We start from the raw sequence: 22813 nt of genomic DNA on the forward strand, positions 1-22813 counted from the left end.
AGTTTAGGATTTTTCATCCTGCTGTGACCAGCAGGAAAGAATAATTAATCCTACAGAAGCAAGAAACACGTTGCCTCTGGAAGTTCCTGCAGAGCTTAGAACTCAACAGGAGCCTGGACCCAGAAGCTCTGCCTATTACAGGAGCAAGTGTGTTTCTGTAAGAATAAGAAATTCATGGCCTCCAGCTACCAATGACTTCAGCACTTATAGACCCCATGCCTCCTCTTAGACAGGATTTTACCTATGTGAAAGCAGGTGTCTTGGCTCTCAGCTCCTTCTGCCTGCAATGGTAGCCGATTCCTGCTGAGTTTGGAGCCATAGCTGCCTTTTTTTTTTAACTTCAAGCCCTGAAGATAATGCACAATTTGATGAAACCAAGCCAAAATTGCTCTAAAAATACCCCAAACAAATTATGGACAAGAGCACATTTTTTTTTTGTACAGAGAAGGCAACTATACCATAACACTATTCCTTCTTTGATTTATGAGACTGAATTACAGAGGATGGGCTATGCAGTCTTTGTTAACGTATTGCTCATCTTAATTGTGTAAACAATGTCATCTAGGCGGTAAGTAGGAGGCCTGGCTCCTCCTGCTCTTAAACCTTTGTGTAATCATAATGACAACACAGCCATCAGGACACTCTAAGAATAGTTCTCACCTCCTCAAAACCCATTAGGTAACCATGTCCCTGTCTCCACTCTATCACAGCTAAAATAACAGCAAGGGAAAGAATTTTATTTTTACCTGTGAGCTGTAAATATTTTTACCTGTGTATTTTACCTGTATATTCAATTTAGAGCTGTATATTTTTTACCTGTGAGCTGGGCTGTGGGGAAAAGCTAGTGTTTAACACAGTCTCAGCTAATTAGAGATGCAGCAAACTATTTGTGTGTTGATCTCAACACTTGCAACACTTTGGGGATAGGCTACAGATTTTTATTTCGGCAGTGAGTAGCAGTTAACCATCGATCCAACAGAGAGAAGGCTGCTATTTGGGGAAATGCTAAACCATTTGCTGACAGAATTCTGAAATTGTTTGGAAAAGGACTGAGGTGATGCCTTACTTTTCAAGTTTTCATATATCCAGACGACATATACCATGTATAAGAGTTGCTTTTTAAAGACCGAATCACATCCTTAAAAAATCCGACAGACAAATGTGCTTGTATACTTGTTCATAAACACACAGGCAAGCATGTGGGCTGAAGCCTATAGGTTATATTGAGACACTATATATGGATAGATACAAAACCAGCAGAGAAACCTGTGGAAGAACAAACTCTAGGCATGGCTTATCTCACCTCATTTCAGCCATCTAAAACGTTGGCATCTGATCCGAGCTAGTTGGCTGGGCTGCTGCTGTGGCCAATGGACAAAGAAGGGAGCCCGGGAAGGGGCACGTACTGCCCTAGGGCTGGCTTCCAAGGGAGACAGGGGAAAAAAGGAATGTGGGTGACTAAGTGACACCAGCCGCCCAATTTTGCCTGGAGTCAGCCAGGGTGATTCCCACCCTCTTTGTTCACTTAATTGCTAGCATCGTTTAGTTTATTATCTCGGTGCCACTGTCATGTTTTCTGAACACATCAAATATTGACGCATTGATTAAAAGCTGCCTTGGAACTATTAACAGCCATTTATCAGGGGTTTACATATACAGCATCCCAGGGATACTTACTCATGCAGGACATTCCCAAATGCTGAGCCACTGAAGAATGTCTGCACTGCAACAGTGGGTTAGGCAGGCACCCAGGAAGAAAAGAATTTAATGGTTTAGCTAACATTGCCTCAGCAGCCCCTGGCCCATTGCACACACCTTCAGCCCCTCTACCAGAAGGCGCTGCTGTTCTCAGAATGGATGAAGGCCTCCATCTTTCGGCTCCTGGAACGTTCTCCCTTTATCTTCCTGTCAGCTTGTCTCCCTAAGCAGTTTGTAACAACTGACCTTCACTTCCCTAGAAATCAAAACAAATGAAGATATTTACTAACTGTTTTATCTCTTTGAAGACCATCTCTGTCAAACCAAAGTTCGCACCTTGTCAAAACCAGAAGTGCTGACACTAAGAAATTGCAATACTGTCCTTCGGTTGTGTCTTGGGAATGCTGACAGGGATGGATTGTGCGCTATGTTTAGCAATTTATTTACTTTTGCTTATTTTGCACATAGCTTCCTATTAAGTTAATCAGTATAACACTACAGGGACTGTACATAACTCACCAAAGATATAAAGGAAAGGGATTTCAGTGACCAAGGCAACTTGATCAAATAATGCAAAAATAATATGAAATGTGACCAAAAAATGCAACATCCAATAAATTTTCATCAGTATCTTAGATTAATGCAGTAGAACATAGTAATTTCATATCTGCCATAACCTTCAGTGTGCTTCTAAGTCACTCATAAAAAGTGAGCTTATAAAAATCCCAGCCAACCTCCTCAAAAATCCAATTTTGCAAATCTTTCATTATTATAGATATTTATTAATAAGGTAACACGATAGACAAAATGCTGAGTGACTTCTATTGGTTCTTATCCCCTCAAGTACTACTAATCCCCTCAAATACTGCTATAGTATGTGTCCTATAAAAATCCCTTCTACATCGCACCAGGGGTCACAACAGAGATTCAAAATTATGGCAAACTTATTTACAAAATTAATCATAATCAGCAGTTTGAACTGACTTGTTAATTCAGGTCTTTATGTTAATTTAATTGCATATGAATGTTAACATGTAATATTTTAATGGTTTTTTTTAATAACCCCATACCAGATGGTGTTCCCTTAAAACTACCCATTTTAAACCACTTACATTTAATCTTTTCAAAGGTAAATTTATTTATACCAATTTTTACCTTGAAGAATGGCTTGCAAAATATGTTAAAGTAGTAAAAATAGACAAATTAGCAAAAAGACATGGACAAGAGCTCTGTAAAAAGGCTGGACTTTTTTGTACTTAAACTAAGACTTATTCTTTATATGGAAGCCAGCAAAGGCTTTGTTGTCTTGTTTGTTTTAACTGTAAGCTTAACTTCCCCATATTCATGGATTTTCATAGTACATGTTATTTTTCATCTCACTCTATTTTCATCTCTTTCAGACCAAATTGCATTCACCTAGTACAGAAGACAAGGACTAGTTGTCCACTTATCTTGTAACAGTTCTTTATGAAGGACAGCCAGTAACAAACAAAAAAAAATTACAATCAAATGTCAAGAGTATGAACTCAGAAAGAAAACAGAAAACAACTCCGATAATGGTAATGTTATCCACAGTAAGTTCGCATCCTGAAGGCACTTAAACCTGTTTAACTTTATGCACAATTAGTGCAATTAATTGCAATTTATGCAATTAAACTTGGGCATAAAGGTATAAAGGGGCCAAGGCATTCATTTCCTTTCTGTTACAGAAGGTTTTAATTCTGTGAACACATCCCAGCTTTTTTGCATCCAGTGTCATGGTTCTGCACTAAGAGCACCACAGGTTGTAGCTGAAGGATAGAGGAAGGAAAGGGTTCTGTTCTCATTTTTATTACTGTTCCCTCCTTAGTTTCCTTGGCAAAGTAAGTTAACCTCTTTTTATCTATAGAATAAAGATAGTTACTGTAACATCTTTTGAAACACTTAAAATCTGCAGTTGAAAAAGAAATCATTATTCAGTGCAGTATCATAAACACATTACAAGAGTGAAGAGTGAAATGGAAAAAAGAGGAGAACTATTTAAAAATAAGCAGGTACAATAAAAAATTGGGGGCGGGGGGAAGTAAAATAATGCAAGTTTGTTTCATTCACAGTGTCTGGAGGTTCCCTCACTCATGAAATCAAACTTTAGGGACTTGTTTCCACTGCCCACCCCTCATTTCTATGAAAGAGGTGATCATAACACAAAAATACAAGAGAGCACAAGTGACAGTTTTGTTGGCAGGAGTAGAGATATGCCAAATACTGAAAAAAATAAGTAAAAAGAAGTCTTAATTCAAACTGAATGGCAGTTCTCTCAGAGAAAGAGTGTGCATATGTTCATTACTCAAGCAACCTAGCCCATTGTGTATTACCCCTATCCCTGTACAATCCCGGATTAGAGTTTTTTATACAGAATAGTACATCACCCAGGTTGTCTGTGACTATGTCTATAGCATGCTTTAAGACACTTCCAAAAATCAGTCCCATAAGCTGTGTTCATTCTCTTCAGGCCTTCATGCTCACGCCAGCAGACCCCAGGCACAACCACAGAGCACAACAAGGAGACTTCAGACATGATACCTCTCCCACACGCTCTCACAGCGTGCCTGCAAAACCTCTTCTGGGATACATCTGACTGATCTACCCTGTATCACTGCATGGGAGGCACTATTTAATTTTGTACCGGCACCTTTGAAGCAATTTGGCAACAAAGAACGAACCCTGGGCTAGTGACTTTTGCCTGCCCTTTCCCACTGCCTTCCAAAGGCCTGTTGGTGGTGATGTCTGAAACTGAAGATACGCTCATATCTACAGACTGCAGATTCATCTCACCTGAACTCTGGAGCAGCCCAGCCTCCACTCTCCACCCTTACATGACTAGGACACACCAGTACGTCCTGTGGTTCCCTTCATTCTGTCCTCCGGATCATGACCAGGAAGCTGCTCCATCTACAAACACCCAGAGACACAGCACAGACCCTGCCGAAGAAAGAGTGATGAGGAAAAAAGTCCTCTTTGGTGGGGTGTGAACGAAGCGTGTGTGCGCATGTGTTTCTAGATATGCAGGAAGCAAAAGACGGGAATTAAGGCATTCCTTCATGGTGTCAGTTTAGGAGATAGTACTGGTACATTTTATTTCTCATGAAATTTGAAATATATTACAGGATAAAATACCTCTGCTGTTTTCACTCATGGAGCTCGTGGCCAAAGAACAGCCCTGAACTGACAGACAGAGAGCTACCTGGACCCAGTGTCCAGCTCCTCAGGGTCCTCCGGTGGTTCTTCGCAGCAGCTACTCAAGGCATCATGCAGAGGACTCTGTTGACTCACCCAGCCTCAGCTCTGAAGGGAGCACCGACTGCTGACTCAGCGGGGAAGATGAAGGCTGGAAGAAAGCCAACATCGTCAAGGGACAGGTTTCTAGCAGTGCCTTGAATTTATTTGTAGCAATAGTTTATGGCTCTAAGCTTACAGAGAATCGACCAAAGAACATCATAACCCAATCTGCTCCTCCAGGTAATGCTGCAAATCAAGACAAGATTTGTACACTCAGGTTTTACACAACTAATCATTGAGAAAACTCCACAGGGCAGCCTTTCTTTCAGGAAAGACAAACAAACAAAAGAAGCCCTTCCCTTCTGCTTAAAGTTCTTTTCCTGCATTCCCGGTTCTCACCTCACGGCGTGTCCTGTGGCTTAGCTCCTCATCCATCGCAGGACTGGGCCTCTCAGGAGTTCACTTTAACATAGGTCCAGGACAAATCTGCAAAAGCGTGTATCTCAGATGTGTACCCGAGGCAGAATGCAATCCACAGCCATCTCAGTTACCTACTGACTTTGTGAATACAGGTGGTTGTAGATGTGACATGCGTCCAAAGACAATTCTTGTCGATTCCCATTCCTTAGTCATCTTTCTTGGAAGACACATAGAGCTGAGGCAAAGCCAAGAATATTTCTTTTTCTCCCCTCCCTGCTCTAGAAACATAACCAATGGAAATATTCAGGATGGAAAAGGAACAGGATCCTGGAAGATGGTCTGGTTGATTTGTTAAGTGGGAAGGGAAAGAGGTGGGTCCTAGAGTATACAGTGGCCAGCAGCCACAGTCCTGCTGTTGTACGGTTTTCCACAAGGTCCTCTTTTCGGTGTACATAGGCCCTACACTCATATTTTTCACACTGCATTTGAAAGAGCTAAAGAGAGGAACACTGCAATAAGACCAGGCATCTGCAGCTGCAGAGAACACTTAAGGAGTCAAACATTGTTTGGTGTGATCAGGGTAGGGTGGAATGCCTGGATATTAAGTAATTGCCAAGAATGCTAATCCAGTGCTTTCCAGATACTTTAATTGTACATTAGCATACTCAATTCTTTAAAAATATTTGTGTCTTCATTGGTGCTTTATAAACTGTTACCGGAAAATACACCAGAACACTTTCCTTCACTTTTGTTTCTGACTAAAGACACCTGTGCCGTTTTGTCTTGTACGTCTTTCAGTACAGGAACTCCATGAATCCAATGGTCATCAATTTATTTGTCCACTGCTATGGCTTAGGCAAGCAGCAACTGTCAAATGAATCAGTGAAGTACAATACCTGCTAATTTTGTGGCATGGGCTGAATGTGCAATGTTCTCTTCTCAACTGCAAAATGCTTTTGGAAAAAAAAAAAAAACCAACCAAAAAACTCTGACACCCCTACTTAGGTGAAACATTTTTGAACTACTCCTTTTCCCTTCCTATTCCAGGCAATCGTGTCCCTTTCCCTCTTCACTTAATCCTCCATCTGATTTGCCTGGAAACATACAGAAATAGTACATGTTCTACAGTCACCTCTTTATTCCAAACTCTCAGATTTTACATTTATGTTTACCTTACTACCAACCAGCTGGAAAAGAAAGCAAGGGAGCAACTGTTTTAACTTATAAAAAAATAAGTCAAGATAAACATGGGAAAAATGCTTTTCTTTAATATGACAAAGTGAGTCTATTAAAATGTAGTCTGGCAAAAATAAATACCTCATGAAAAATTGACCTGAAGTGTACTGGAGCATGCTATGACATTCTTTAAAAGCAACAAAATGCATGAGTGCCTTATCCCTCATCTACTTTATTAAATGGTTTAATAATAGAAGTACTAGCAATTTTATTGTAAATGAATGCATGTGATTCATAACCGAGCTTTAAAATTATTTTCATTTTGAGCCTATAAAAAAGGTTGAGATTTCTTCCCTCTATTCACCTTTCTTTGCACCAAGTAGAATTTTAAAGTTTTCTAAGTAACATCCTGTGTCCAAAAATACAACAGGAAGAAAAAATATATATGAACATTTAAAAAAATATGTTTTCATAAGAGACATGGCTTCTATATTAAAACCACAGAGGTAGTAGGACTTTAGTGCAAAAGTTCAGCCTCATAATTAATGCCAGTTGGTACCTCACAAGACATGCCACCCACATCCTTATTTCTAAGTGCCTAATAGCAGTTACTCTATTAAAGTTAATTGCTCAAAAGAGTTTTGCATAATAAAGATCAGATTGAAGAAAAATGTGCAAATTCAGAATCATAAAGAGTTAATTAATCAATAAACCATTTAGACCAGTATTCATCACTGCATCACAAACCAAACCTTTTAAACTACCAAAAAATGAATTTATGGTGAAGTTTCTCCTTTCTATCAGTTACATTTAAAGTGTGAAGATTATTACTAATTATAAAATGTGTAGTTAGCGGGCCAGACCTTTGAGCCAGTGCAGCTTATTCTGCAAGTATCAGTCTGTTCTCTCAACTGGGCAGTTCCAACTATGGCCATGTATGTGAGTTCACAGTTTTATTTTATCTCATGAATATTTTTAAATTTTATTCTAGCATGGTAAAAATCACCTCTACAGCACTTCTTAAATTTTAACAAGACATGTCCCTGGCCCCAAAGGGTTCATAGCTTAAAAGAAACTTGTCAAGACATGTTGGAAGACAGCAACTCAGGAAAGGAGAGAAAGGCAGAAGAACACTGCATTAATGAAGACAAGCAGAGAGAAGAGAGTGAATCCAGAATATCATCAAGGCTTTCTCTGGACCAGGAGGGAAAAAAAAGACATTGACTCCTGCAAGTCCTTCTACAGCAACAGGTGGGAGGGTAGGTATCCGAAGGCTTCGCATGAGCTGGTATGTGGTTTCCTGACTTGAGGTATGCCACGTACCTCCTGAATTCAGGAATGTTTGTAAAGGCTCACCTTAAATCATAACAACTCCTCTTCCCAAGCAGGTCAGTCATCCATACTTAGGATTTTTGATAATTTATGGGCAGGGCTGAAGTGGCAGATTGTATCTAGGCGTGGAAGACCCCAGAGCACGGGCTGGGCTTGCCTATACCGTGCCAAGCCTGTGGCTGCTACCAGCTACTTACTGGGACCGGGTGGTGGTTTTCAGCCACGTACCATCGCTTTGCTGGAGGAGCGAGGCTGCAAGCACTGCACAGATGCTGCCCGAGCCTCAGCACCCCCCTGGGTTTCTGCCAGGCACGAAGCCTGCATGGATCCCCGTGCCTGCATCCGTCTGCCCTTGGACGCTCGGACAGCAAGCAGCTTGCAGGAGGGCACGTGGTGTGGGGCCACGGGAGACACCAGGAGATGCAGAGCAGAAAGAGAAGGTGGAAACAAGGCGAGGGAAACTATGCTGGTAAAAGGATGAGATATGGAGATGGATGTGAACATTTTTCTGATTGCTTACTAGGACTTGGGAGGGTTTTTTCTCTCTGTCAGACTGACAGGACTGGATCCCGTAGCAGGTCAGAGGCCCTCCTGGACAGGTTCAAAGGCACAGCTTAAATATGTCTCGTTACAAATGGCAGGTCTCCAGCAGAGAAATTTTGTAAAAGGTCTGACTTCCATTCAAAGTAGAGACAGAAACAGGCTTAGGGAAGGGGATGCCCAAAGAAACTGGGGAGTCAAACAGAGCATTACCTCTAGCAGCCCACTGCCTACTATAGGAGACAGCAGAAATAAGGTTCATCTCATGTAACTTCAGACATTTACATCTGAACAGGGAAAAGGGCAACTATCAGCACGTGAATAATTTAAATTATTTCAGAGATCTAGAGCAAGATTAAATGAAAAAATATTATAGAAGCACCTGTTTCTATTTGTTGACCATACCAGGAGACTAAGCAGCCCAGATATAGACATTTACATTTAAGACATCTTCCATCTGTCTACATTTTAGCAATCTGTCCAAAATTGGATAGATTAATTCCAACGCACATCCCATTGCTAGGCCAGTTTTCTGAGGAATGGTAGGGAGAAGGGGACTGAGAAACACCTCTTGTAGGAACAGTCAAAGAAGGAACCTTGCTCTTCACTGTCTGATGTTTTCAGGTAAGTTAAGAAAGTTGCTGTTTAAATAAACAATATCCTTCATTTCTTATCTGTATTTCCACATAGCTGAAACAATACTGTGGGGATAGAATTCAAACAGCAATTAATAGAGTGTAAAATTAGAATATGGAAAATATTCTGATAGTACAGATGCTTATGAGAAGGCAGTAACACAGGAGCAAGAGAAGCATGAGAAGAAATACTGAGCAACGGAAATGCATGGTTGAGAGAGAAAAATGGGTGCAAGAAATATGTAAGAAAAAAGATTAGGCAAGGCTCTGTAAATGGGATGAAAGGATTGTATTAAATATACTAAGAGAGAAGAAGCCAGCAGAGGCATATAAAAGAAAGAGATGAGATTAGAATAGATTCTTGTCAGTATATTTGAATATCATATTTTAGTAGTGTCGTCGTGAAATATTTCTCAGTCTCTTTCTCTCACATGCTTAAAATGGGTATAAAATAGAAATATGATCATATCCTAGCATTTTACTGAAAACAGGCTACTGATTTTTTTTCAGTCCTGTGTCATTTCTGAACATACAGCACGAGGTAAGTGTTTGAAACTATTTACATTTTACGGCTTCCTTCTCGCATGGTGACCTACTTACTTTTAAAAGCCTTGTATGGTACACAAAAAATAAAGCACAGGCAAAAATCTAATACTAATAAACAAAAAAAAAGTTTATGAAGAATAACATTATAAATACTTTTTTTTTAAATGGATGAGCTAAACACATGTATGGGTCTCCTGCTTTTGATATCAGTGTATAGTTTCTGATCTCATGTTCTCATGAGATACAGATATTCATAACCCAAGTTCTTCCTGACACAGAAAGTAAGCATTCAGTTAATGCTCTTCCTTGCCTACATGTACTTATGCATCAGGTTACAGGTACTATATGTGTTCATATATATATGAATGTTTACTGCAATAGGCACAAACACCCATGGATTCATGGTGTACATGCTAAAATATGAACTTGTAAGAGCTAAAAAATTTTCAGGCAGATTCAAACATCTTATACTCTCCTTGTAGACACACCTATATTAGGAAATTGTGTATGTTTGTACGTGTGCATGCAGGCAGCTAAATCAAGAAAAAAGGTGCAGTTGCCAGTGAAAGAAGCCAAGTTCTGGTACAGGTACAACTGAAATATCCCAGATTATGCTAAACTGATGGGAGATCAGATAATCATTCTGATATCTATACACTGGAAACTCAAAATTCCTTGTGGAATCTAATATTAAATTTTACCCCGATTAGCCATCATGTCACAGAGACTAAGACCAAATAAACTTTAAAGCTGAGTCACTCTGTGTGAAGGTGACACCCTCTAAAGTAAATGAAATGTGAAGTTAGGCCAGTCTGAAGGAACCTATAGTGAGCCATCCATTCAGGATCTGTTGCAAGCACACAAACGACTTTATCATTTATGACTCTTAGGGCTAGATTCCATACTGATTAATTCAGCACAGATCTGCTGACTTCAGTGACACTACTTAAATTTACTGTAATAAGTCAGCAATGTTCATAGAGAACGGGAGTTTTCACAATACCGATAAATCATCCACCAGTAATTTTTAGTTATATCACTTCAATAAAAGGTCTAGGATTCACTGATTAACAACAGTGAAATAACAGATTCAACTGTACATATCAGAAGGAAGGAAGGAAGGAAGGAAAAGGAGAGGGAGAGACAGAGAAATAGAGGGGAAAAAAGAATTCAGTGCAACTAGCCATTTTGGCAGGAGAAGACCAGGAACATTGCCAGAATTTAAGAAAGAGAAAACCCTATGGCTCTTAGCAGTAGATACAATACATTCAGTGTAACTGCTATATACTGTGTTGGGGTTAATTCCCTTTATTTCTTGCCCATTTTTGATCCAGTGGTAGATAGCTATATAAACTAGTGCATCTCTGTAATTACATTCCTCTCACCCACCCAAACATAGTTTTTCATCTTCAAAAAAACCCCAAAACAACAACAAAAACCCCACCCTGCTAATACTCTTTTTCTTGTGCCTGACAATTTGGGAACTCTATTGCACTCTCTCATATTTTGGATAGTGTAGTCAGAACGTGTCTCTCAGAATGATGACAGCCACCCGCAGCTCTTTACAGTAATACCCCACATTTTCACAGGGTATTCTGCCCTTTGGTAATATAAATGTGTTCCCCTCCTCTCACTCTTCAGTTTGAGCACACAGTACATATCAAGAGCATGATTCTATTCTCACGTACATTTTACACTGGTATAAGGCCATTGATATGAGCTGAGTTACTGCCAAGATACACCTCTCTGACTCAGGTTTTACGTTTCTTAAGAATATGAAGTAAATTCAGCTATTTCTCAAAAATTCCATGCCAAGAGTATTTCAGGAGACTAATACAATGACCTGAAACACATACTTCAACACATCCAAAAAGCTGCATTTCTTAAACTTTGAATGATACGTTCACATCTGTTTTCACCAAGTGGTTGAGCTTCACAGCACCTCCTTGTAGAACTGTGGACTATGAACCACGTACGGACAGTCATCTGAGAAGTCCTTTCCATTTCAGTAAGCAGCATTTGACATTCATGCCTTCGGCTATTAGTGCGTGATGTTTTCTCTTTTTCAGGTATGTTTGTAATTTTTATAATATGATGTCAAAAGTGTATATGACATATACATACACTTATGAACAAATTGTTTCAATGAAACAATTTACTCCGGGTGTCCACCATGCAGCCAAGGAAGTGATGTCTTCCAAGTATCTTCTTCCAAAATCATAAAATATGTCACTCTGACCTATATACATTTATTCCCAATTTGAAAACATTCCTTTAGCTGAAGATAACCCCTGCCACATTCAATCAAATTTTAGATACTAGACAATTTTAGGAAAGGACATAGCTCCTTCCTTTTCTAAAACATTGGGGGAAATGCAGCTGATGCTAAGTGTATGTTGTGTTCACATTTCATCATTACATTTACAAAACCAGTGGAGTTCAGATAGAGAAAATAGACCTTAAGAATTTCCTTCCTGGATGTCAACTTGATCTGAATCTTGACTATATCCTTAAATTTATAAATGTGAGCACTCACTTTAGGCAATTACAGGCACTCAGCCAATGTTTTCAAACTGAAATACTGATGTCTTGACATTCTGGGCATTGATGTCCAGCGCGTGACTCTAAATTCCAACTGATTCCATGATCTGCACCTCTGAAAGTCTACCTCTCAGTTTTTCAGTATTAAAATGTCCAAAAAGAGTGAAGATGAAAATGGTCACACTAGACCAAACTAAAGGTTTATCCAGCCCTGCATTCTGCTTCAGAAGTGACTGTAAGTAAAAGCTGAAGGAGGAGTAAGAACAGGGCAAGATTCTCCCCTAATATGTTCCCAACCTCCAATTATTTTCAGCTCAGGGAAATTCCTGAAGTGATTTTGCACACTTATTGACAAAGCCCCTCACCACCGCCATCATTGGTTTTCTCTTTCATATGCTTGTCCAGTCTCTCCCTGAGTCTACGAAAACTTTTAATTATCTACAACATCCTCTGGCAAAGAGTTTCAAAGATCAATTACCTGCTGCACGAAGAATCACCTCTTCTGTTTTGAGCATGACTTCTTCCAGCTTCATTTGATGCCTGCTGTTCCTTTTGCTAGAAAAGACAGTGAATAATCAATCCCTATCCAGTCTTTCCTTGCCACTCATGAGTCTGTAGTACCATAGTCTCATAACCTGTCCTTTTTTTCCTCCCAGGCTGAAGTCTCCTGGCTGACTCAGCTAATTGTTGAATGGCCTTTCCATGGAAATACTGGGTATTTGAGAAAATACTGTCCTTAAACACACAGCATGTTAATTTATTTTTATAAAAGTGTATGCATTTGAATCAGAGAAGCATGCAGAGGAGGACTATGGTGAGACTTCAATTCCCATTCCTTAGCACGGAATTTGGAAGTCTGAGCTAGGACAAAGGTTTTCCTTACAGTAAGGCTCTTGGGATGAGTTATGTGCCTCAGAAAGTCAGCATGTCTAGCAAGGGGCAACCTAAAGCCCCAGATAACTGGGGATATTGCTATAAAGGATCTGCCTGAAACCTCCCAAAAATTCATTTCAAACTACCACTTCCTGATGTTCAGGATAGGCGGTTCAGAATCCTCTCCTCAAACCAGGTTCATGTAAACTTTCTTTTAAGGAAACGGGCAGGCCATACTTGTCATCGGCAGTAATGGCAGTAACGGTGCCACCACACTCTTTGTAATTCCATTGACTAGAACCAAAGACTTAAGGGAATATGACATAAGAGTCACTTGGATTCTGCTCCTAGTTTAGAAAATTCTTTCTGTATTTCATGCTGAACAGACATTGTGGACTGAGTGTCCCTGAATGAGGTTTAAGAGGAGTAACAAAAATTGAGGACGCCATTGTTAGCCGTAACCAGATGCTGCTATACTTTTTTCTGGCTTAACAAGTTATGAGAAGGAAAACCCGCATGTTTCAAACTCTCAGAAAAGTAATCTGAACCCAAGCCTTCCACTAAGACCTTATTTAAACGAGATTCTGTACTTGACCAACATTTTAAAATAGAGATCACAGCTGAACTTGGTAGGGAACAAACAGCATATTCTGTGCATTTGAAACACTAATTTCTAACTAACAGCAGAAACCTAAGCTTTAGACAGCATTATCAGTCCTTCAGTTTCACTGATGCAAGGAAAAACTCAACACAAGAAACTATCTTTTAACACTGCCCTCTGCGATTAGTGGTCTCAGTGACACACAAAGTACATAAAATCGCTCTTCTCCAGACTACATAAGCAAAATGAGGGACATTAAAGATGGATTCAGCATTAACTCCGAATTTCTTTTTAGTAGAGTGAGCCAAAACAACACAGGGGTTTTGTATTTATCATAGTTCAATTTGATTAATGACTAGGCAATATTCTAGAGTAGATTAATAACATCAGAGATGAAAGGGCATTTTTAAAATATTTGTCCACCTCCCAGTATAAAGAGGATTTCAGTGCATTTAGATAATTAACATGAAAACAGTGGCCTTGTTTTTATTTTGATCTTTGCATAAATATTCTCCAATTAATTTGGTAAAGCTTATGATACAGCCCACACACAGGGACTGCAATGAGTTCTTCCTAGCTTTACAGTCGCACGACAGTACAACTAGTTGGGATCTCACCACCAGCATACATGCAACCATGAACTAGTGACAAGGTTGTTTTCAAATGACAACCATTACATATGCAAGATTTAAAGTACTGAAAATATAGATTTCACAGGTTGAAGGACTAGAAAAAAATATTCAAATCACCTAATAATCAAGAGCCAAAGAACATCTACAAATGTTACTGGTAATACAAATACTTCTGAGTATCCATGAAAAATGCAACTGAAGAAGCACAAATTCAGGAAAGATGCCATAGAATGACATCTGGTCAAAATAAAGAACTGCAAATATTTAGGGGAAATTACAACTTCAAAGCAAAATAAGTGAAATAGAAGGCTTTCCAATAGAAGGCTTTATGTTGTTGTTACAATGGCAGTGTGGTAGCATAGGAAAATTTCTGTATAAATACTTTTAATACATAAAAACCCTACAGTACTGTGGTGGGTTGACCCTGGCTGGACACCAGGTGCCCACCAATGCAGCTCTATAACTCCCCTCCTCAGCTGGACAGGGGAGAGAAAATATAACAAAAGGCTCTTGTGGGTTGAGATAAGGACAGGGAGAGATCACTCGCCAATTACCGTCATGGGCAAAACAGGCTTGACTTAGGGAAATTAATTTAATTTATTACTAATTAAATCAGGGTCAGATAATGAGAAATAAAACCAAATCTTGAAACACTGTCCCCCCACCCCTCCCTTCTTCCCAGGCACAGCTTCACTCCTGAATTCTCCACCTCCTCCTCCCCCAGCGGCGCAGGGGGACGGGGAAATGGGGGTTGGGGTCAGTTCATCACACCTTGTCTCTGCCGCTCCTTCCTCCCCAGGGACAGGACTCCTCACTCTTCCCCTGCTCCACCGTGGGGTCCCTCCCATGGCAGACAGTCCTCCACAAACTTCTCCAGTGTGGGTCCCTCCCACAGGCTGCAGTCCTTCAGGCACAGCCTGCTCCAGCGTGGGTCCCCCGCGGGGTCACAAGTCCTGCCAGAAAACCTGCTCCAGCGTGGGCTCCTCTCTCCCCGGGCTGCAGGTGGAGATCTGCTCCCCCGTGGACCTCCCTGGGCTGCAGGGGGACAGCCTGCCTCACCGTGGTCTTCATCACCACGGGCTGCAGGGGAATCTCTGCTCTGGCACCTGGAGCACCTCCTGCCCTCCTTCTGCACTGACCTGGGGGTCTGCAGGGCTGGGGCTCTAACATCTCACTCCTCTCTTCTCCAGCTGCAACTGTGCAGGTTTTTTTCCCCTTCTTAAATCTGTTCTCCCAGAGGCACTACCACCATCACTGTTGGGCTCGGCCTTGGCCAGTGGCGGGTCCGTCTTGGAGCCGGCTGGCGTTGGCTCTGTCGGACATGGGGGAAGAAGCTTCCAGCAGCTTCTCACAGAAGCCACGCCTGTAGCCCCCCCACTACCAAAACCTTGCCACGCAAACCCAATACAAGAACTTTGTTGTAAACCATCCCAGAATAACAAAGTAAACCAGTCCTGCAAGGAATTTTGCTCTGTATGTAAAAGATTCAATAAATTCCAGGGTAAAAAAACCCTCTAAGTGAGGAGGGCTGTACTTGAGAATGGACGCCCAGGGCACAGGAAGACATGTGCCAAAGAATGCAGGTCACGACTAGGATATTAAGTGTGTGGCATCGAAAAGGAAAAAAAGCAAGAAAATGTAATGAAACTGGATAATCATAGATCTTAGACAACCTGATTAGAAACAAATCAAATCTGTAAATGGCAAAGCTTAAAGATATAATTTCTCAGAACAATAGAAAGTTACTTCTTGAAACAGCACATAATTGAGAGAAGATTATTCTGAGACATGGCTGTCACCTTGGAAGACATAAGATAGCCTTAAATCAACCAGCTCAGCTTGATAAGCTGTAGACCCATATTCAAGCACTGTTTAGATATACCGTTAGACTTCAATCACAATAAGCAGAAAGAAGTCAAGGATTAAGAATATCCAAACTAATATGTAAAGTGATCCTAAAATAATGAGGTTAAATGCATCTAGCAAGAGAAAAGCTCTACAAAAAATGTCATGACACCAACCTTTGGACACAGGCATTCAATAAAATGCATGTTAGCCACAAAAAGCAACCCTAGTATTAGAATTAAAGGCAGCAGCGTCCGTAGATGTGGCTGGCATTCATGTTGCTCCCCAAACCAAGAATATTTTCATTGATAAATGCACATATGGGGGAGGGGAGGAGATAAACAAGGAAGGTAAGTTGCAAACCAGTGGAGTGAAATGAAAGGATTTGAGACGCTACTTGAGCTAAGCAGGGAATTGTCAAAGTCTGCAAAGGCAGCTTTGATGAAATGAGGAAAACGGTTGCAAGCTATAATAGTAAAGAGGTAAGAAGGAAAACCAGATAGCAAAGGTAACTGCTGAAAATCAAACAGTTAAAACCATAAAAACAAATTAAAAGAAACCCCTTAAATATATCAAAAGCAAGAAGCTTACAAGAGTCACTATGTCTTCTGGGAACTTCAGAGAATAAAGACAGCAATTAAGGAAGAGAAGGACGTTGCTAGGAAGATAGAAGATTTATTTGCATCGGTCTTCACAATAGAGGATGTTAGGGAAATATCTACTCTTGGGTAATAAAAATGAGGTACTATCAGATGAAGAGGTGCTGGAAAAAATCAATCATTTAAAAAGCAGGAAGCCACCAGGACCGAAAAATCCTGAACAAGAGGTAGTTGAGCTATGCAATCTCTAATTGAAAAACAACTCCTGTACGGGAAGGTTAGAGAGTAGCAAATGTCTCACATATATTACAAAAAGGCTTTAGGATGATTCAGGGAATCAAAGATTCATAAATCTTACATCTGTAGCTGGCAAATTAAAAATAAGAAAATAAAACACTCAGAAGACCATGAGATGATAGATCTGTGCAAAGGAAGATGATGCCTCACTCATCTGTTAGAATCTTTTCAACACATCGGTAACCTACAGTAGTGGTCAAAGGAGAACCAGCTGACATCATTTATTTAAACTTCCTAAAGGCCTTCACAAAGTTTCTCGCAGGAGACTGATAAAAAGAAGAGGCATAGACAGCTAACTGAAGACCTCTGTTCAGTGTAGCAGCTATCAGAAGAAGCAAGATATTAAAATGAATCAAGAACAGGACTGAGATGATAAAGAAAAACAATGTTTTAGAAATCAGTGCTGCAGCTTCATCTGAACTACTGTGTGCAATACTGGTTTCTGCATCTTAGAAAGATATCAGAGAACTAGAGGGTGATTAAGAGAAAAGTGACAAGAATGACAGAATTTCCTTGAAAAGCATGGTTTTGTGGAAATAGATTGGTATAGCTGGTATTATCTTAAAAAGGAAATTAAAAAGAGGCATGAGGAAAATAGGTAACATAATTGCTAGAAGTAAGCCAGAATCTCATTTCTCCCTGCCTTAACACAAGAACAGGCTGACACAATTAAATCAAAAGGCAGCAAATTTAACAGAAGTGACACCCATCAGTTTTCACATAGTATACATTTATGCTGTGGGACTCATTATTTGACAATGTTGAGCTAGAAAAAATAGAAGACTGAAAAGAACCAGATGCTTATGTGGATAACAAGAATGTATGGAGTTAAACTAGCTAAACAAATATTGCAGGGGCACTGAAACTTATTTGGAGACTTAAATAGATCTCTAAATACCTGAGACTAGGTGAGATTTTCTGAAGCCAGATTGCCAAAAATATTCCTATTCCAGGTTTTCTGCACCTTCCTCAGGAGTGTTCAAGGGCCACTGTCTGAGGTAGGATGCTGCACAGGCCTCAGATGTGATTCAGACCCCTTCTGCCCATGCTCCTGGTGTCACCCATTGCACAAATTTCACTGTTTCTAGCCCAATAACTGTGATGGAATAACAACATCAAAATAGTTAAAGCCAGTAGCAGAATTTAAAAGTTCTTGTAAAAACCTTCACTGAAGAAGCCATACAAAGAATGAAAACAAACAAACAAGCAAGCAAATCACAGACCTTTTCAAATTGAAAATTGTCAACCAACCAAAGGTTTGCTTGCAATTTGGAAGGAGACATTGTTTTCTGATGAAAAATCAACTTCTCAAAAGAAAACCAACACTTTCCCTGAAATTTTTCAATTTTAAAATAGAACTTTTTAATCACCCCTACCCCTCAGTTATGCTATATATTCTTGAGCACCATCTACTGGTGCTGCATTATTAATTAACTATTTATGAAAATACAAATCACTTCTCTAATAAAGTTCAAACATAATCATATAATCTTTCAAAAGATATTTAAAATTGAGAAGGCAGAATATAACCTATTATTTATTAAATTTGTATTTCCTCTTGAGAGGAAATTAATGCTGATGAAATTCACTTAGAATCTGAATGCAGTAGAGAAATGCAACATTTCTTAATGGTTTGTAACATAGTGGACCAGAAAACATATACAAGTCTATGAAATTATTTCCAATTTATACTCACTCTCAACCTGTTAGAGCAACAAAAGATTTTTCTTCTTTTCATATTTAGGTATTTATTTACTTTTATAATAGCTGCAATATGGCCAGCATCTTCCATTTTATGTCTTCGCTTGAGACCAAACTAAATAATGTTAGCAAGGAAATACTGTTCTTACAGAAATTTGGTGTTTTGCAGCAGAATCTGTGATGCAGACTAGAAAGTCTATTTTGAAGAGCCTCACATGTCTGAGTAAAGTTGGATGTGGGGAACAGACCAGGGCCACTCCTACGTAACCTAAGAGGCTCAGTAAAAATACCACTTGACTCTCACGTGTAAGTTGACTCTATAACCACGGTTTCCATGATTGTGCACAATAAGGTGACATATCTAAGTGTCCGTAACTCTGTAGTCAAACATGATGATGATAATAATAAAGAATTAAGAATGAAGTATGAAAGCCTTTGTTGAAAAACTTTTTTTTTTTTTTAATGTGTGCCTTCAGTGTTGGAGATAGACTGTCTTTTATTTGCTCAGAGTGACACTGCAGGCTGCAACAGTGGCCTTGACTAGAAAAGAGTCCCCCTAAGGGTGACAGGGGATTGAGTGAGAGAACAGTCCATTCTCCAAAGCCACTTGCTTTAAACTGTGGCCCCCCTTTTAAAATTTGCCCCCAAAATGTCAGTGAATTATAATTCCAGTTACAATTGTGTTGAATTTTGTGCTGTGCACACTAAAACCTGGACTGAAATCATCTAGCTGCTGTGACCAAGATACCAAAGATCTTGAAGTGCTGCTACAGATTGGAAGGGGGGGGAAGCAACTAAACAAACCCTTTAATTTATTCCATCCAACATATTAAATTGGGTAAGCCTCATTTTTCTCACTAATACAGAAATTACTTAAAAATATTACTCTCTTCCCTCTTTCCTAGTTTGGACTAAGCCCAACCTTGCTGAAACAATTGCATTGAGTCTAGAAAGCAGCACTATAAATTTAGCATTCGCTATGTTGTGCCTGTGCCTACCACACTAGTACTGAGCGACATAACACTTCTTTCGGTGCCTTGGTACTTTTTTTGTAGTACAGATGGCACTGCATGTGCCATGCAGTTCTGACAGCCCTCAGGTGAAACAGTGTGGGATTGTATTAATACCTTATTCCTAGGTTTTAACAGAGGTACTCACACAGGTTGGATCTACTCGGTATTTCCAAATGATGTGTATAGGTTCACTTTACTGTAGTAGACTGTAGTTTAGCACTAAAATGTACAAACAAAATAGCACCATTCCGAACACAAATGATCTGCATGCCCAGTTTAAACAAATACATTGTTACATTTCTATTTATTTATATTTTGTAGGCTTAAACACATCCTGACTCTCACGTCTAGGCTATCAAAATTCCAGGTTTTTGTTATCTCAAATGCAGCTGCATGACACCTATCAAACAAATTATTTCTGCAGTTGGCCTCAGTTCAGTTAGAAAGGCACCCACAAGTGGATCGTGGATATTTGCTTACTTACAAAATGGTATAGCTTATTTTAGTTAGTTCCAGTAAATGAAACCTGCATTGTTCAAGTCTAATTGCGACAAATCTTGAGAAGAAATCTGCAGAGTGCTCTGTGCTGCCATCCCATCCCTCCGTTCCTCAGCTCCCATAGTTAACCCAAGTACGACTTGTGCAACCTCCATCTCTTCCTCCAGTTTGTAGACAAGAGGCCGAGGAGTCTTCCCTCCCAGATTCCTCTCCAGCATTGCCATGTCTTCACAAAACTGAAAAGTGGAAGTTAATTGCTGGGATGGGATACCTAGGAGGTTGCTAAAGACAATGGTTTGCGACACATTGTCTATTTATTAATTTTCATTTCCACTCACAATTAAAGGAGCTACAACTTGCCAATGCCATAGGAAACAGGTGAAAGAGTTCGTTCAGGATGTTTTTTTCTGTTGCTTACCCTCAAGTTCTTCATTCAGTACAATGGGGGCGAAAAAGGTATTTAAATGCTGCAGTGTGTGCACACCTTTGATTTGTTCTGCTCATATCGACCTGTCAATGAACCGAACTTCCCTTGAAGTATTTCAAGCAACATGACGATCATCCACAGATAATACGGAGTGTCACTGAATGTGAGGGAATACGATTATCTCTAAGCCAGTAACGGTTCAGTTTTCATTGCACAGTATTTGCAGGGTGTAGATGATGCACATCTCGCACATTTTCCTTGGTTTGGGTAGATACATTTTGTTTTATTTTGACAACAGGGGCGTAAAGTATTTATGTTTGTAAAAGCTAGCAGGGATGCGGTTTACAGCTTGTACCTATGGAAAATACAGTAAAAAGCTATAACCGTGCTTTTGTTTACTTTGGTCAGAAGTGGTTTGCGACCAGTAATACCTCTGATCAGAATTTGTGCAGCGTGTAATTGTAATCGTAAAAGCTCTGCGTTACTGGAATTCAAACCTTGCAGGGGCTAGGGCGCTGGGGGGTGTGTGTGTGTGAAGAAAACTCTTTGCTTTAAGGACAGCCGGGTTTGGACGTCGTCCAGGAGTCGAAACTCGCGTTTCGGCGGGGTGGGAGGGAGGGAGGCAGCGTTCAAAACCCGGTCAGCCCCGTTCCACGGGAACTTGGACGAGGCGGAGGGGCTGGACCGGGGAGCCGGACCACCCCGCCTCGGCCGGGCTTTCTTCTCCTCGCCGAACGGCAGCGCTGGGAGCCCGCAGCAGCCGGTCTATGCGAGCCGGTGACTGACAGCGGTATTTATTAAAATGTCATCTCCTAATTTTCACGCCGGATATCTAGCTGTCGCGCCGGCTAGCCCCCATCTCTCAGGCCAGCGGGAAGGGCCAGAGGACAGCCCAACCCGCCCCTGGGGACACACAGCCGGGGGGGGGGGGGAGGAAAATGCAGCTCCAACCCTAGCTAGCTGTACCGAAATTAAAATAAAAAAGCGGGTGGGGGAGCGGGGGATGCCTGCCTTCCTTGCGGCCAGGCTCTTTCCGCGAACCTCCCCCGTTTTTCGGGCCCCCACCCGCCGCTAAGGGGCTACCTCAGCCGCCCTCGCCTCACAAACTCCGCTCGCAGCCCAGCGGGCAGAGCCCACGGCGGGAACCCCCCCTCCGGGGCCGGGGTTGGGGGGACACACACGACGGGACAGCGGCCCTCCGGCGCCCGGTTCCCGGGGCAGCCCCGCCGCAGCCACCCGGGCACAGCCTTCTCCCTTGTGAGGGGACCGGAGACGGCGTGAAACTGCCGCCTCGCTGAGGAAATGGCTGTTGTCGCCAGTCAAAGGCGGGCGGCGGTTGGGAAGGGTTTCTCCTCGGAGCCCCGTATCGGTTAATATCTGCGCCGCGGTGCCGGCCTGACAGCTCTTGGGGCTGCGACAAGTGTGTGTGTGTGAGGGGAGAACGGGCGAGAGGACGGAGAGCAAGCGCGGGCTTCTCCCCCCCCTTCCCCTCACTCCCCTCCCGCCAATTTCTCTCGGGCCGGGGCGCAGCCGACAGCGAGGCCAGGGGGGAAAAAACCCCCAAAACCCTCCCGCCCGCAGAAAACGACGTTTGCTGGGAACGCGCTGGAAGGTACCGAGCAGCCCCGAACGGCCGCCAAACGGCCCGGCCCGGCCCGGCCCGGCCTTCCCCCGCCGGAGAGAGCGGCGGCGGCCGCCCACTCGCCGAAGGAGCGCGCACACGCGCGCCCTTCTCCCCCCCGCCCCGCGGAGGCCGGGCCGCGCACACGCGTTGCGGGGCCGCGCACGGGCATACGCGCGCCCAGAGCGGCAACGGCGGAGCCGCGCTCCCGCCTCGCTCCGTCCTCCCGCCGTTCGCTCCGCTTCTTCCTCACAGCGGCGGCCGAGGACGGACCCCCCCCCCCCCCCCGCCACGCACCCACTCACACACACACAACCCACCCCCCCACGCCGCTGTCCGGCCATTAGAGCCCGAGGGAGGAGGAGGAGGAGGAGGGAGGAAGGAGGAATAAGTCTATTAGTAATAACAACAACAACAAAAACCCACCAACAAACCGGCGCTAGCGCCTCAGTCCTCCTCCTCTCAGACCGTCGCCTGCCTGGCATCGCCGCTCATCGGGCTGCTGCGCTGAGACTTTGTTTCAAGTAAAAAAAAAAAAAAAAAAAAAAAAGCCCAAAAAC

At 41.8% G+C, this 22813-nt stretch overlaps 1 long non-coding RNA gene across 1 annotated transcript; it reads right to left on the bottom strand.

The window, feature by feature from the left end:
• Positions 1-4951: 4951 nt before the first annotated feature.
• LOC142039676 (uncharacterized) lies at positions 4952-22726 on the bottom strand. The gene is made up of 4 exons (XR_012653013.1): positions 22680-22726; positions 12625-12701; positions 5356-5442; positions 4952-5065 (listed from the first exon to the last, which is right to left on the bottom strand). It is a non-coding gene; the product is annotated as an uncharacterized LOC142039676 (long non-coding RNA).
• Between the last annotated feature and the right edge of the window lie 87 nt (positions 22727-22813).

Source organism: Buteo buteo, chromosome 15, assembly GCF_964188355.1.
Source record: "Buteo buteo chromosome 15, bButBut1.hap1.1, whole genome shotgun sequence".
Classification (NCBI taxonomy): domain Eukaryota; kingdom Metazoa; phylum Chordata; class Aves; order Accipitriformes; family Accipitridae; genus Buteo; species Buteo buteo.